General features: G+C 38.0%; 1 protein-coding gene and 1 long non-coding RNA gene across 5 annotated transcripts in view; one reads left to right on the forward strand and one right to left on the reverse strand.

Annotated features, from left to right (window-relative positions):
- Positions 1-16,504, reverse strand: part of GLRA2 (glycine receptor alpha 2) — an 852,631-nt gene that overhangs the window by 19,254 nt on the left and 816,873 nt on the right. The gene's annotated exons all lie outside the window — the stretch shown is intronic.
- Positions 1-16,504, forward strand: part of LOC138250284 (uncharacterized) — a 111,049-nt gene that overhangs the window by 17,161 nt on the left and 77,384 nt on the right. For both annotated transcript variants that reach the window (XR_011194925.1, XR_011194924.1), the window contains exon 2: positions 15,027-15,152. This is a non-coding gene — a long non-coding RNA (uncharacterized lncRNA). The remainder of the gene's footprint in view (positions 1-15,026; positions 15,153-16,504) is intronic.

Consider the following 16,504-nt stretch of genomic DNA (forward strand, 5'->3'; position numbering starts at 1 on the left):
AAATTGCCGCAATTTGATAAAACTTGGGGGCTCTGTATACAATTTCTAGCTCAAGAATTCAGGGAACTCCCCTGTCCAGCCTTCTTGCAGACACTTCACCTCACACAAATGGACGATGATGCTAACTGAGGTGTGGAAATAGCAATTTAAACTGTATTATCTACACCATGACCTGAACTCATTGTATTTTCTTATAACAAGAGTTGTCGAGCTTGTCCCTATCTTCCTTCCCTTGACATTCCTCTTTACCTTTACCCCCTCCTTTCTTACGCCAGTCCACTCTCCATGGTTCCCACCTTTCCCGGTTAACCTACCGTTCCCTTTGTTACACCTCACCTGCCAACGAACATAGGTGAGAATTTTGTTATTTTATCATTTATTTCCTAAAACTGGATAAAGCAGATTTAAACCTTAATTTAATCTCTGCAGTGTTTAGAAAGTACACACCGAGTATTAGCCAATCACTCTCCCCTCCTTAAGTAGTTTTCTAATATTTACCTTTTCCTGCTACATGCATTCTAGCTACTATGACAGCAGTACAGAAACCAAATATACCAGATTTCAGTATATCAAGATGACCGGGACAGAACTACATAAGAAGGAGAATTCTCATGGTCACAAGAGGGGTGCACACACCCAGTTCTCTTCCTGATTGTAAATTTATGATTCCCTTGTAGATATACCAACTACTGTTCTTATATTAGACCTGCATATCTTTAGACACAGTGGGGTCTCTATATAATACTTTCATTTGATGTGTATATGATTGGGATGCAAGGGGCTGATGGTTCAACCCACCTGTTTGAAGTTAGTATTAAGCGTATAGTGACTACCCTAGCAGGGATGAGATTCTTACTACACTAAATATCTGTCCCTACCAATTATAGCTTTCACCCCAACTCTATAATGGTCAATTGAGGTACTTTAAGGTCACAGGCTAACATATTCCAAAAGCACTCCCAGGGAAAATAACCCTCCACCCTATACACCTCACTCAGCAACACATGAGTGGCAGCCTCCACTTCGTTTGACACTGAAGCCGTGCACCTAGCAGAAAATGTCCAGCAGGAAACCACTTACATTCATTTAACTTATCATCAATGGGGTAACTCATTATATAAAATGGTAAAAAGCACCGTCATGTTTAGCAACTTAAAAATAAGGCAGAGCACTCATGCAAGAAACTCACTTATCTCCCACAAAATCCAAAAAACTGAACACCAGCTGTGTGGCAAGAGTGGTGAATAGCAATCAAACAAGAACCCATGTTGGCACTACACATGACATTTCTGAACCTTGTGGGGTAGCAATATTAATCAGAAAATCCCAGCAACACACAATTGTGAAAACGGATCCAATATGGAGATTTTTGTTTGGCAAAATGTGCACATTACACACAATAGTAATAGCTGGATTTATTTATGCTCCAAGTACCAATAAATCACTCTTCTTGCCCACCATTTCACATATACACAACCATGTTACATATCCTTACAGAAAATGTATCCACAATACAATCATATTAGGGGAGTAAAACATAGTACTGGATGCAGTCACTAGACAGAACATCTGTCACAAACACAATGCAATACACATCACATTGCTAAAATTCTAAATTATAAAGATAAGGGCTTCATACTACAGGCACCACATAGCTAGAGACACAAGATTTTCAACTCCAGCCTCATCCACATCTTGCCAGGTTATACCATACTGATACACAAGCAACCTAAAAGTACAACACTCACAATGCATTCAGTTCAACATGGAAAGTGCTAAAAATGTATTGACACTTAACAGAACCTAAGTTATGTTAGCCATAACAGGCATCCACAAGTGCACAAACAATTTCAACCAAAACATAAATATAGCCCACATTTGTAACAACATTACACCAACTGCTACGCCATATGTAACCATAGAAGTCACACAATCCCTTCAAATGCATCTCCATTTTGATCTGTCCTAAGGCATAAATACTATAATCGCCTCATCAATATAAAGCACATTTAAGGTGGTCTTTTGTATTTTGTTAGACATGTGCAATACAAGTCAATGCCTATCAACTGATAGTTTAAAATGCTTGTCTATAATTAAAAATATATTTAACATAATTTAACATTATTCAACAACATGCTATACACACCAGTAATATTAATGATTGAGATTTTCTCTTACACCTTGAGGGTGCATGTAGCCATAACATCACCAACAGCATCACAATGCCATTCTGTAAAATGTGAATTATTCACATTTTAAAGTGTCTTTTGACATGTTACTCCATTTCAAACATTACTAATATACTGTCCCCAGTAGTAAAAGTGAATAATAAAGTATCACACAAACAATATGGTTTATTGGCCATCCCCCACATTTGTAATTTAGAACCCTAGTCCCCAATATCTACATAAGGTTTCTATCATCAACATCATAAAAAAATTAAAAACAAATATGTTTGAAAATATACCCAGTACTATTAAATATTTCCTATGCAAGTATTATTGATATAATAAAACATATGCACGTTTATATGTGTGAAGGAGAAATATCTATTGCAACAATGTGACTACCTAACAATAATCAATCTGCAATAATGTTTTAGATGCAATTCCGAGGTAACAGTATACCAAGACTAGTCTGTTGCCCGAACCATCTGCAGAAAGAACATTACTTGCCATCATTGGGAACAGTAGCCCTCCTGTTGTATGACAGTCTAGACGAAACATCAGGACTATCGGGTTCATGTGGCCTGCCCCTAACACTCTCATGGTCACCACAACACTATTACATCCAGTAGTTTTTCTGTTTTCAACTAAAACTACTACCATTGGGCCAATGCCTACATTTTGTTCCAAGACCACCCACCATCTACACTGTGCCACCTCTCTATTCCCTCAGTTCAGAAAAAGGCAAATCCCCAACACCTCATTTATTGTTTAGCAGCTATACAGGTGTGCTGTTGTTAGGGGATGTCGCATCAACACCCTGTCCTGACGAGACTGTATATGTGGCCACAAGTGCCGAAACGTTGTTGACACTACCTGTGCAAACAAACCTAATAACCCTAATTGCAAAACTTGCTGAGGCACATAAGCCTCAGGACTGATGATGCAGGGTTGTTTGTGTATTGTAACATACATCTTTGTTCTTTGTCATTGTCATTTACTATATTCATTGTTTATTGGTGATTATATTTACTTGGAACACAAAGCACTGTATGTGTGGGTTTGATCTGTGACCCTTGCTGAATAAACTATTACAATATTTATGGACTGGAGTGATAATTTCTTTATAAGTTTTTTACATTAACTGATGTCAGTAGTTACTGCTGATTATCTGTAAATTATGATTAATGATGCCAATGAGAACTATTGTTGCTCTGATGTGTTCAGAGGAATAAATGCCAAAATAGTTCCTCATAACACACTGTAGTATTGTTGTGCATGTAGCAAGCTGAATATGTCTGCATACCCTAACACTTATTATTAATTGTTAACAATTATAGAGTAGGACAACTGTCACTCATTTTCCTTGCTTGTGTTCTGCATGCAATGCATGGTAACATGGGCAAGAAAAATACTTAATTGCGCAGCTTTGTCAAATCATTTTTGTTTTCATCACACAAACGCTTGCTTTGGGAGTTTGTTTCTAGAAAAAGAAAAGATTTGCTGAGAGGGCATTTTATGATACAAGGCTGGCAGTTATTTTTAAATAAGGCAGGAAGCCCTGTGCAAGATTAGTGGTGCCTATAGGTTCTGCCCCCTGGCAGGATGGCAGGCTCCAAGTTTTATGAATTATTCAGACATATGTGACTCAGACAAATATATTTGTAAATCTTCCACATGTAATGTGTCTGTTCTCCTTGCCTAACTTTAGACAGAGGAATCTGTGTGATGTGACATTTCGTAAAAAACTACAGCTCCACATCATACTAGTTATTGTGCTGCATTTTTATTGTATTTTTTATGTCTACCATTATGAATTAATACATAGTTTATTTTACATGCAAATGGCTTACACACTGAACAAGTATATTTTTCCTTGTTCATAATTTAACCAGTATATTTGATGAGTTGTATATATTGTGTTTTTATCATTATTACAGATATATGTCTGGCAGAAAATCTGATGTGCCCACTTCGATTATAATGATGTTTATCATGTGCTTGTCATATGATAGCTAACAGAACATTTCTCTTACATGTACCAGTAACTTCTTATATTTTAATGTAAAGTTATTAATTACTTATGTTTTTAATCTAGAACCCTCCACTCAATCTAATGGGGAAGCTGGTTCAATATCTCGGCAAGCCTTGCAGAGCGAGTAGCACAGAGTGTGAAGGGGATGACATGGATGCTAGCTCAGCGTCTGCATCAGTGAGTTGGAGAGTAATTTCCATAAGTCTAGTCAGTCAGAGACCGTGCCATTGGAGCTACCACCACCACCACCACGAGTGCTCCAGCAATGCAAAAAGAATGATGGTCCCTACCCAGGAGACATGGATCTGGAGTCTCTTTCACCCCAGGAATCTCTCCCCTGCTATTGTGCCCCCACTCCTTATTTCCGTTGAGGCACTACAGGTGTGGAGCGACCTTTGTGAGGGACAGACTTCAGTTTTAGATATCTTCCAGTATCTAGTCAAGAAGGTGAAACAAATGGTCCAAATCATAGAGAGCATTTGTTCTGCTTAGTCTGCCCAGGGTTTCAAGAAGCAGGGGTTGCCATCCCCACTATTTCTCACTTTTTTGCCAGAGCCATGAATTTGCTTTTCTTGGTACCTGTGCCACTAACTTCTGTAGGTCACAACCCCTCTACCCTCTTATACCCAACCATTCCTTACCTCCCCCTCTGCCCCATCCAAAGGTGTCTGGCCGCCCAGATTCATCAGTGGAGGGTTCCTGTAATGTGAAAGGTGACATTCAGTGAAAATTGTCAAGGCAAGACTTTTGACAGTAACCTTAGTTTCTACCTATTGTTTTATACTTCACGTCCCCCAGTAAAAGTCAGGTGTGTATAGATTTTTTAATATATTTTGAACCATAAACAAGTGTTGGACATCTTTCTTATGTTTTATGGTCCCTGAGTGAGTGTGGTTTATATTGTACATACTTGATTATTAGGTAAATCAAAGACAGGTTTTTCAAGTTTTGAAATTCAACACCGATTGCTGCCTAATGTGTTGCATTGTGGTACCTATGGGGTAGTAGTCTAACATCCCTTGAAAAGATATGATACTGGATTGTTTTCTGGTTTTCGAATCTAAGGGAATAAAATTAAGGACAAGCTTTTGATGTTTGATATGAAATGATGATGGAGGTTTGAGTCATGTGTTTGCAAGCAACAAGGTTCTTGGGACCAATTGGTTACATTACATGAGTTATTGTTCTGTGTGTGTTTCAGTATTTTTATAGGTTAAAATGTTTGTTAGGAATTAAAATTTTGCACAAATCAAAATTTAAAATGCATATATTTATTTATTTATTTATTTTTAATCAGCAATTATATTTACAAATGAAAAGTACAGCCATGGGATTTTCCTTTTCCCCAAATTTTGCCAATTTAACAATGGGTTGGTTTGATCAACTTGTTGCATGGGCCGAAGAAGATAAAAAGTAGAAAATAGTAATTTGGCTCAGATTCATAGACGATTTATTTCTTATTTGGGATGGAACAATATCAGAATTCAAGGAATAATTTGAAATCCTAAATGCCTGAATACGGCATGTCCGCGCCGAATATAATCCGAAAGATGCGATCAAAACGACCGCGAGAAGTCACATGCGGCCGGCCCAAGTACAGTGCCAGCCGCCAGGAGGGAGCCTCTTGGGGGAAGCCTCCAGTCGGGGTATGAAAAAGACGAATGCCCGGAACCCGGAACTGTACAAATACATCCTCCAAGAGATAGAAAAAGGACAAAAACAACTGCCATATTAGGGCTGGTTGTAGTGAAACTATATTCATGCCAGCAACGTGGAGATAAAGATAGGACAAAAGAAATAGCCGCCATATTGGGGTGAGACCCAAACCATAATGAGAAAAAGAAGCAAATGAATAGAAAATGGATAGATAGTGGAACCAATTGTGAAGAAGGACAAAACTATATTAAACTGACTGGGTACCCTATAAGGCTAGAGAGAGACAAAAAAGTATATATAAAAAAAAAGTATATATAAAAAATGTGTATAAAAAGAGATGAACTAAGAATAATAATAAACGTGAACAATAGATAAAAGTGAATGAAGCATAAAAAAGTGAAGAGAAGAGCGTAAATGGAGAGAGGGAGAAGGGGGAAAGAGGAAGGACAAATAAGCCCAAATAAGTGATGTGATCAAGAATATTATTAACATAAGTGTAAATATATAATATAATGGTAAAAAACCTGTGGATACTGTATACATATTAATGACACAATGTGGACACCATGAAAGTGCATAGAATAACAATACTAACCAATTGACTCATAATATTAGTCATGGTATTATAACGACCAAGTATTTACAATATTGTGAAACAAAACATAATCCTGAAATGAACCACAGAATAAATCAACAAATATGGACATGATGTAAGTATTATATAAACAAATAGCAAAATGTGAACCGGCCCCAAAAGTACATTAAAACACATAAAAATACATGCTAATTAGACGCTATACGGCTTGTAACAGTGTTCTTCACGCCACTAGTGCCCACCCTGCTTGGGTTATTCAAAACATCCCATATGGAGAAATGGTACACGTTAGACGTAACTGCAGTACCAATGACATCTTTTGTACACAGATTCAGCATACTAGACACCGATTCATTAATAGGGGATATGACGCTAAGATCTTAACACAGGCGGCTCAACGTATTATGAAGACATCTAGAAAAGATACTTTGACTACTAAAACACATGGGAATCACAAGACTCGGAAGGATTCCTTATCCTTTGTGACTCGGTACACAGGCCATAGTCAGGGCACTTTAAAATTCTTAAACGTCATTGACATTTATTGACTGAGGTCCCGGGCCTTAAAAGCACCATACCTAACAAACCTAAGATCACCTATCGTAGGGGGCTAACTCTCAGAGACCATTTATGTCCCAGCTACATTTCTTCTCCCAATCCCTCCACGTGGTTGTCAACAAAACCCAAGGGTTTCTACACTTGTCATGATTGTAATATTTGCATTTTTGGTCGTGACAAAACCAAAGATTTCTGCTATCACAACACGAAGATATTTACCACACATCATTTCATAAATTGTAAAACCAAATTTGTTGTTTACATTTTGGGTTGCGCATGTAATAAGGTCTATGTGGGCAGTCCGAAACGCCCCTTAAAACTCCGAATACAGGAACACCTACGAGCCAGAAGAAAACATGACTTTGCATATCCACTTGCAACACACATGTTACTGACCCATCCCAATGATCCAACCATTCGGTTTCATGGGATTGAACACGTTCCCATTCACTCTAGAGGGGGAAATAGAGAACTGAGTTTGCACCAAAAAGAGGCGGCTTGGATCTGCCGCCTCCAAGCGGTAGAACTGGGCATAACACTGACCATGAGTTTCATTATTTTCTCAAGTGCGTCTAATTAGCTTGTATTTTTATGTGTTTTAATGTACTTTTGGGGCGGTTCACATTTTGCTATTTGTTTATATAATACTTACATCATGTCCATATTTGTTGATATATTCTGTGGTTCGTTTCAGGATTATGTTTTGTTTCACAATATTGTAAATACTTGGTCGTTATAATACCATGACCAATATTATGTGTTAATTGGTTAGTATTGTTATTCTATGCACTTTCATGGTGTCCACATTTTGTCATTAATATGTATACAGTATCCACAGGATTTTTACCATTATATTATATATTTACCCTTATGTTAATTATATTCTTGATCACATCACTTATTTGGGCTTATTTGTCCTTCCTCTCTCCCCCTTCTCCCTCTCTCCCTTTACGCTCTTCTCTTCACTTTTTTATGGTTCATTCACTTTTATCTATTGTTCACGTTTATTATTATTCTTAGTTCATTTTTTTTATACACATTTTTTATACAGGGAGTGCAGAATTATTAGGCAAATGAGTATTTTGACCACATCATCCTCTTTATGCATGTTGTCTTACTCCAAGCTGTATAGGCTCGAAAGCCTACTACCAATTAAGCATATTAGGTGATGTGCATCTCTGTAATGAGAAGGGGTGTGGTCTAATGACATCAACACCCTATATCAGGTGTGCATAATTATTAGGCAACTTCCTTTCCTTTGGCAAAATGGGTCAAAAGAAGGACTTGACAGGCTCGGAAAAGTCAAAAATAGTGAGATATCTTGCAGAGGGATGCAGCACTCTTAAAATTGCAAAGCTTCTGAAGCGTGATCATCGAACAATCAAGCGTTTCATTCAAAATAGTCAACAGGGTCGCAAGAAGCGTGTGGAAAAACCAAGGCGCAAAATAACTGCCCATGAACTGAGAAAAGTCAAGCGTGCAGCTGCCACGATGCCACTTGCCACCAGTTTGGCCATATTTCAGAGCTGCAACATCACTGGAGTGCCCAAAAGCACAAGGTGTGCAATACTCAGAGACATGGCCAAGGTAAGAAAGGCTGAAAGACGACCACCACTGAACAAGACACACAAGCTGAAACGTCAAGACTGGGCCAAGAAATATCTCAAGACTGATTTTTCTAAGGTTTTATGGACTGATGAAATGAGAGTGAGTCTTGGTGGGCCAGATGGATGGGCCCGTGGCTGGATTGGTAAAGTGCAGAGAGCTCCAGTCCGACTCAGACGCCAGCAAGGTGGAGGTGGAGTACTGGTTTGGGCTGGTATCATCAAAGATGAGCTTGTGGGGCCTTTTCGGGTTGAGGATGGATTCAAGCTCAACTCCCAGTCCTACTGCCAGTTCCTGGAAGACACCTTCTTCAAGCAGTGGTACAGGAAGAAGTCTGCATCCTTCAAGAAAAACATGATTTTCATGCAGAACAATGCTCCATCACACGCGTCCAAGTACTCCACAGCGTGGCTGGCAAGAAAGGGTATAAAAGAAGGAAATCTAATGACATGGCCTCCTTGTTCACCTGATCTGAACCCCATTGAGAACCTGTGGTCCATCATCAAATGTGAGATTTACAAGGAGGGAAAACAGTACACCTCTCTGAACAGTGTCTGGGAGGCTGTGGTTGCTGCTGCACGCAATGTTGATGGTGAACAGATCAAAACACTGACAGAATCCATGGATGGCAGGCTTTTGAGTGTCCTTGCAAAGAAAGGTGGCTATATTGGTCACTGATTTGTTTTTGTTTTGTTTTTGAATGTCAGAAATGTATATTTGTGAATGTTGAGATGTTATATTGGTTTCACTGGTAATAATTAATAATTGAAATGGGTATATATTTTTTTTTGTTAAGTTGCCTAATAATTATGCACAGTAATAGTCACCTGCACACACAGATATCCCCCTAACATAGCTAAAACTAAAAACAAACTAAAAACTACATCCAAAAATATTCAGCTTTGATATTAATGAGTTTTTTGGGTTCATTGAGAACATGGTTGTTGTTCAATAATAAAATTAATCCTCAAAAATACAACTTGCCTAATAATTCTGCACTCCCTGTATATACTTTTTTTTTATATATACTTTTTTGTCTCTCTCTAGCCTTATAGCGTACCCAGTCAGTTTGATATAGTTTCGTCCTTCTTCACAATTGGTTCCACTATCTATCCATTTTCTATTCATTTGCTTCTTTTTCTCATTATGGTTTGGGTCTCAACCCAATATGGCGGCTATTTCTTTTGTCCTATCTTTATCTCCACGTTGCTGGCATGTATATAGTTTCACTACAACCAGCCCTAATATAGCGGTTGTTTTTGTCCTTTTTCTATTTCTTGGAGGATGTATTTGTACAGTTCCGGGTTCCGGGCATTCGTCTTTTTCATACCCGGACCGGAGGCTTCCCCCAAGAGGTTCCCTCCTGGCGGCCGGCTCTATATTTGGGCCGGCCGCATGTGACTTCTCGCGGTCGTTTTGATTGCGTCTTTCGGATTATATTCGGCGCGGACATGCCACATTACAATACGCGCGGTAAGTTTTTTGGTGTGCAACATTTCCGCGTATGTGTTATTCTTCTATATATATTATTACATTCCTTTGGATTTCCATCCTTTTTAAGACTACTTTTTCCATTTTTGGGTCTTTAGAGCTTGTATCATTTCAGCTATGCTTCCTGTCAATTTGACCTATACCTGCCACAATACGTCACTGATTTCGGGTCTTGACGAGTCTGGATATGTTGGGTTTTTCGCTTTTATTTCATAATTTGAGTGCTTTTTGGATGGATGTACTTGACCTTATCTTATTGCTTTATATTTCATTCTACTTAGTTAATTCAAGCATGTAGCTCTCGTTACTCTCTAGCGCCATTTTCATATGTCACTTCAAACGACTCGCCTTTTTTACATGAAATCTCCCCCCCGTTTTTCTTTTTATATTTTTTCTTTACTTATCTTTTCCGTCCTTGGTTATCTTTTCTCAGGTTACAGATTTAATATTACACTTCTTACAATCATTACCGACTGGATACCCTTGATGGTACGTTTTAGTGGCTTGTGCTATTTACTTAAATTGACACTTGGATGCGCCCCCCTCTCCTCTTTTTTGGGATTTCACTTTTTATCGAATATATATTCACACTTAATTATTTACTCCTATAAAATATATTACGATTCTATTTCTAATTTACTCACTATTTGGTCAATTTTTTCTTATCCGTTACAGTATATTTTTCCTTTTGCATGATATGGAGCATGACTTGCATGGGTCCACAACTTTTATCAATGTGTTGGTACACAGTACTTTCTCTTTGGATTCACTTCTATAATTTGAGATCTCACACTTATTCACACAATCGATCCCCTTTCCTGTCCAATGAAATGTATAGTATACATGTTCTTTTCTGGTTACATTACAGCCCTGAAGAAGCCCCTCAATTGGGTGAAACGCGTTGGCTGTTTATCCTGAGTACTGTTCAATTTGTCCATGGATTACCCTTCGTTTTAACTCTTTTCATCTACGGATTTGTGTGGAATCAACACTTTGGACTTGTAATGAAATATTAAAAACAAGGACTTTTCATTTGCATTGGTAGAACATTGGACTCCTTCTTTATGCGGTGCACTGCCTTTTGAGTACCTCTTCAAAGAGATTTCAAGCCAGACAATATCCAAAGAAATGCACAGCTGCTGCAAAGGAACAGACAAGTCATATCTCTATAACGGAATTAGTTTAGAATAAAAAGACAAGTCTTGCAAAGAACTCAGATAATTCAATATGATGCATTACTACATAATCTAAAGAGACAACAGGGATTTGTAGCATTTTAAATAAATATTGTTCATATTACATATGGATTCGGTAATTGGTTGACATTATGGAGGTGTCTGGATATGTTGGGTTTTTCGCTTTTATTTAATAATTTGAGTGCTTTTTGGATTGATGTACTTGACCTTATCTTATTGCTTTATATTTCATTCTACTTAGTTAATTCAAGCATGTAGCTCTCGTTACTCTCTAGCGCCATTTTCATATGTCACTTCAAACGACCCGCCTTTTCTACATGAAATCGCCCCCCCCCCCTGTTTTTCTTTTTATATTTTTTCTTTACTTATCTTTTCTGTCCTTGGTTGTCTTTTCTCAGGTTACTGTTTTATTATTACACTTCTTACAATCATTACTGACTGGATACCCTTGATAGTACGTTTTAGTGGCTTGTGCTATTTACTTAAATTGACACTTGGATGCGCCCCCCCCTCCTCTTTTTTGGGATTTCACTTTTTATCGAATATATATTCACACTTAATTATTTACTCCTATAAAATATATTACAATTCTATTTCTAATTTACTCACTATTTGGTAAATTTTTTCCGATCCTTCAAGGTATATTTTTCCTTTTGCATGATATGGAGCATGCCTTGCATGGGTCCACAACTTTTATCAATGTGTTGGTACACAGTACTTTCTCTTTGGATTCACTTCTATAATTTGAGATCTCACACTTATTCACACAATCAATCCCCTTTTCTGTCCAATGAAATGTATAGTATACATGTTCTTTTCTGGTTACATTACAGCCCTGAAGAAGCCCCTCAATTGGGCGAAACGCTTTGGCTGTTTATCCTAAGTACTGTTCAATTTGTCCATGGATTACCCTTCGTTTTAACTCTTTTCATCTACGGATTTGTGTGGAATCAACACTTTGGACTTGTAATGAAATATTAAAAACAAGGACTTTTCATTTGCATTGCTAGAACATTGGACTCCTTCTTTATGCAGTGCACCGCCTTTTGAGTACCTCTTCAAAGATATTTCAAGCCAGACAATATCCAAAGAAATGCGCAGCTGCTGCAAAGGAACAGATAAGTCATATCTCTATAACGGAATTAGTTTAGAATAAAAAGACAAGTCTTGCAAAGAACTCAGATAATTCAATATGATTCATTACTACATAATCTAAAGAGACAACAGGGATTCATAGCATTTTAAATAAATATTGTTCATATTACAGATGGATTCGGTAATTGGTTGACATTATGGGGGAGCAACCACAAATCACATTGAGGCATGCTCCCAATCTAAAGGGCAAATTGACTAGAATGAATTTTAATTATGAGTAGAAAATTTGGTTACAACAACTGGGATTTTGGAAGTGCGCAAAATGTAAGGCCTGCAAGATTGGCATAAACCAAAAAGAATATTCCACTGGAAATGGACGCATAAAACAAATCAAACAATATATTACATGTAAAAGTCGATTTACAGTCTATGTCATTGAATGTCCTTGTGGTTTAAAATATGTGGGTAGCACGGTATGTGAGACAAAAAAACTGAATTTAGAACACATTTGTGCCATCATAAATTTGGATAGGAGTTACGTGAACATGGAGTTGGCACATAAATTATGCAATAGATCAAGGGCCTAAAAATTAACGAGGTGGGGATAGAAAGAAAAGGTTACGTCAGCTAGAACAGAGATATATAATGGAGATTCGCTCTAGAGGTTTGAATCAGGATGAAGAATTATTTGTACATTTATTATGTGGAAGTGTCTGATTTCATGTGGATGGAACATGAATTTAAATGGACCGAAAAGGTGTTTTTTTCTTTACAGCATCGCATGTGTTGGAGGCAATGACTTTCATTAAAGTATAGGATAACTTTTTGAGCTTTCCTAAGAACTTTTCAGGGTTTATATGATTTACTGAAAGCAATGTGTTGCATAGTAATTAAAAAATGTAATCAAAAATGGCTTTTCTTGGGCATGTACATATGATGATTAATAAATGAGGTAAAACTGGTACAAAAACACCATACACCGTAAACATTTGAAATAGTGGTATTTAAACAAAAAACAGATACAATGTATGAAAAATATAGGAAGCATAAGAAAGTAGCTTATGCACACAAATTTCAATATGTTGTGAACTGAATAGATGAAGTGGGGACATTGAATCACGAAATGATAACATGATGAGTAGAGGTGTTTGGCATTTAAGCCATTGGATCACATAGAAATAAATTGAGTGTGAACACCCAATAGTATTTATTGGTATAGTCTGAATTATCATATGTGTGAAAATTAAATAGGATCAGTCATCTCCACATAAGGGAGGAAAAAAGGAAAAGGAGCACGAATACCCGAAAATAATAAATGTAATACTGTAATCAGCATACATGTTTAAATTAAAAATCAAGCATATTCACAAGTAATTGTTACATAATTGAGAGGTTTTGTGCCTAAGAAATAGATACATAAAGGTGATAGTTAGTACCAGCTTTCTAAAGGAAAACGTATACAGAAACATGGGTATTGGTTGAAATGACTACATAAACAACAATACAATGGGAAATGGAATGTAAAAATATGTAACTGAATTATTTAAAAAGCGCATAACTAAGAGTTTGCCGGTTCTGTGCAATATATACAAATTATTTTGATAGAGATTATTGTTTTTTTTGCCTTTTTAATCATTGTATGGGTATCTACTCGAGTATTGTATATTTTTAATATAAACACTGAAGAGGGGCTGCAAGGAAAAACATGTGAGCAAAGTCCGGGTGACCGAAACACAACAGGCGTTTTTGCTTAACTGAGAAACAGAGCTTTATAATAAAGAAGGAGAGGGTACAACAACTTTGGAGTGCTGTTTATTTCCTTAACAAAGGCGAGGAATAATGGATATATATATATATATATATATATATATATATATATATATATATATATATATTGTTAAAAAATGTAATTTTTAGAAATAGTTTTTTGTTGGAAATGGCCCTCTCTACAGGGTCACGCCAAACGTTTTACCTTCCGCCTCCTATTTTTTTGCTGGATTTTTGCTGGTTATTCTTAGGGCTTTGTGCACTTTACCACTGCTAACCAGTGTGTGTGCTCTCTCCCTAAGAGATGGTTTGATTGGCATACACCTGATTGGCATATTTAATTTACATGTAAGTCCCCCGTAGACTGGTATAAAGTATATATATATACCAAGGCCTGTAAATTAAATGCAACCAGTGGGCCTGCAGCAATTGTTGTGCACCCACTTAAGTAGTACTTTAAAACATGTCCCAGGCCTGCCAATGCAGCCTGAAGGCAGTGCTCCACTGTCATGCGAACTTGGCATTTAAAACCCCTTGTATCTTTGAAAGAAAATGCTTGAACCTGGCTTGGGGAAGCACCCACAGCTCCAGGCTACTATCAGTCATATAGAAATAAGTGCAGACAAGGCTTAAGTGGGATCAAACAATTGGGGGGTCTCATAAAAAGGCATGGCTTAAACATGTAAACTACATTTTAGAGATTCCCACAGAGTGCCACTCAACTGGTATTTTGGTTTCATATTGAAAATGCTTCAATTCTGAAATTGTGAGACTGAATTAAATATTATTGAGGCCTGTGGAAGGAGTACTGGTCTTTAATGATGCATAATTTATGTTAGACAAATGCCTTTTTCTCTCCACAGCTCATCCATCTGCGTATCGTAAAACTCATCTTAGTCCTCTTCAGAACCCTCTTTTCACTCTCTCCTGAACGCAGTTCCTCGCATCTTCTTCACTTCATGGCCCCCAAACACTGCACCCACTCACAAGTAAGTCCTTTATTTTATTTTCATTTCTCCTTGTCAATATTTCGACATATGTGTATCCCATTCACTCACATTTATACAGAATTTCAACTGCATCTGGAATGCGTGACCATGGCACTTTGTGCTCTGCAGACCGGCCAACCCACTCTGTCCGTCATAAACACCTGGCGTGACTCAGCTCAAAATGTGCACTATTCATGAGTACTAAGATGCACTAAAAAACAAAGAAACACAACATGATGGGAATAGCTAAAACTCTTAGGGAATGCAAAATCAAGTAAAAAATGTGAAATAGAAACAGGAAGGCAATTGCTGACATGAATTACTTAACCTTTTTAGCATTCATTGTTCGAAAATCAGTGTTCTTATTAATGTTAAGGGCATGAATATAGGGCTCAATAGAGAGTACGGTGCACAAGAGGCCTAAAACGGCAGCTACTTTAGCTGCTAGGCCTCTTGTGCACCGGCCTGCCCCGTGTGCACTGTACACCGGATAGGCCAGTGTATAAGAGGCCTGAAACAGCAGCTTTCACTGCCTACGGCCCTGGCCTGAATTGAGGCCAGAGCTGTAGGCAACAAAAGCTGCAGGTTCAGTTCTTGTGCGCAAACATGGAAAAAGAAGAGTCAAGGACTTACCTGGGTCTTTCATGGTGTCCTCCTCTCCTCGTCGTCCTCCTCCTCAGCGGCCTGACTCACTGTCTCCCTCTTCCCCCTACTCTCGGGCTCCAGTGCGCACTGCAGACCAGCTATGGGGGTACACAGAGCAAGCGCAGACTGTCTGCGCTTGCGCTGTGTAGCCCATAACTGAGCTACAGTGTGGACCGGGTGAGCTCCACTCCACTGGCGGAGCTATCGGAGTTTTTGGCGAACTCCATACTCCAAGCAGAGTTCAGACTGCCAAAAAATCCATAAGCTCCACCAGCGGAGCACAGCTTCCCACCCACCCCTAAATTATATATTATTTGGAACTGTGATAATGTATTATATGTAACTGTGTTGTGTATTTTGATACTTGGATTTTATCATAAATAGCCATGTTGTATAAATGGTCTTTTAAGATATATTGGCTTGGTGATTTAGCTGGATGATGATTCATGCAAAACAGAATAACCTCCAACCCCCACCGTACCTAGTGGCAAGGCCGCAATGCTTTGATGTGTCATAAAGAATGTGCAAGTTTCACAAACTGACTGTGATGTTGCCAGGCTTGAAAACAAGATCTATGCCTTATATGATGGCAAGTAATGGCTGGAGCGAAATATTGAAAAGGCAGCTGTCAAATTTCATCAATTCATCAATTTCTGACAGCTAAAGGAGAGTTGTCTAAAACATGTAGGACAGCGAGGAGCTGTGGA

The sequence above is a fragment of the Pleurodeles waltl genome, chromosome 8 (genome assembly GCF_031143425.1).
Source record: "Pleurodeles waltl isolate 20211129_DDA chromosome 8, aPleWal1.hap1.20221129, whole genome shotgun sequence".
Taxonomy (NCBI): Eukaryota; Metazoa; Chordata; class Amphibia; order Caudata; family Salamandridae; genus Pleurodeles; species Pleurodeles waltl.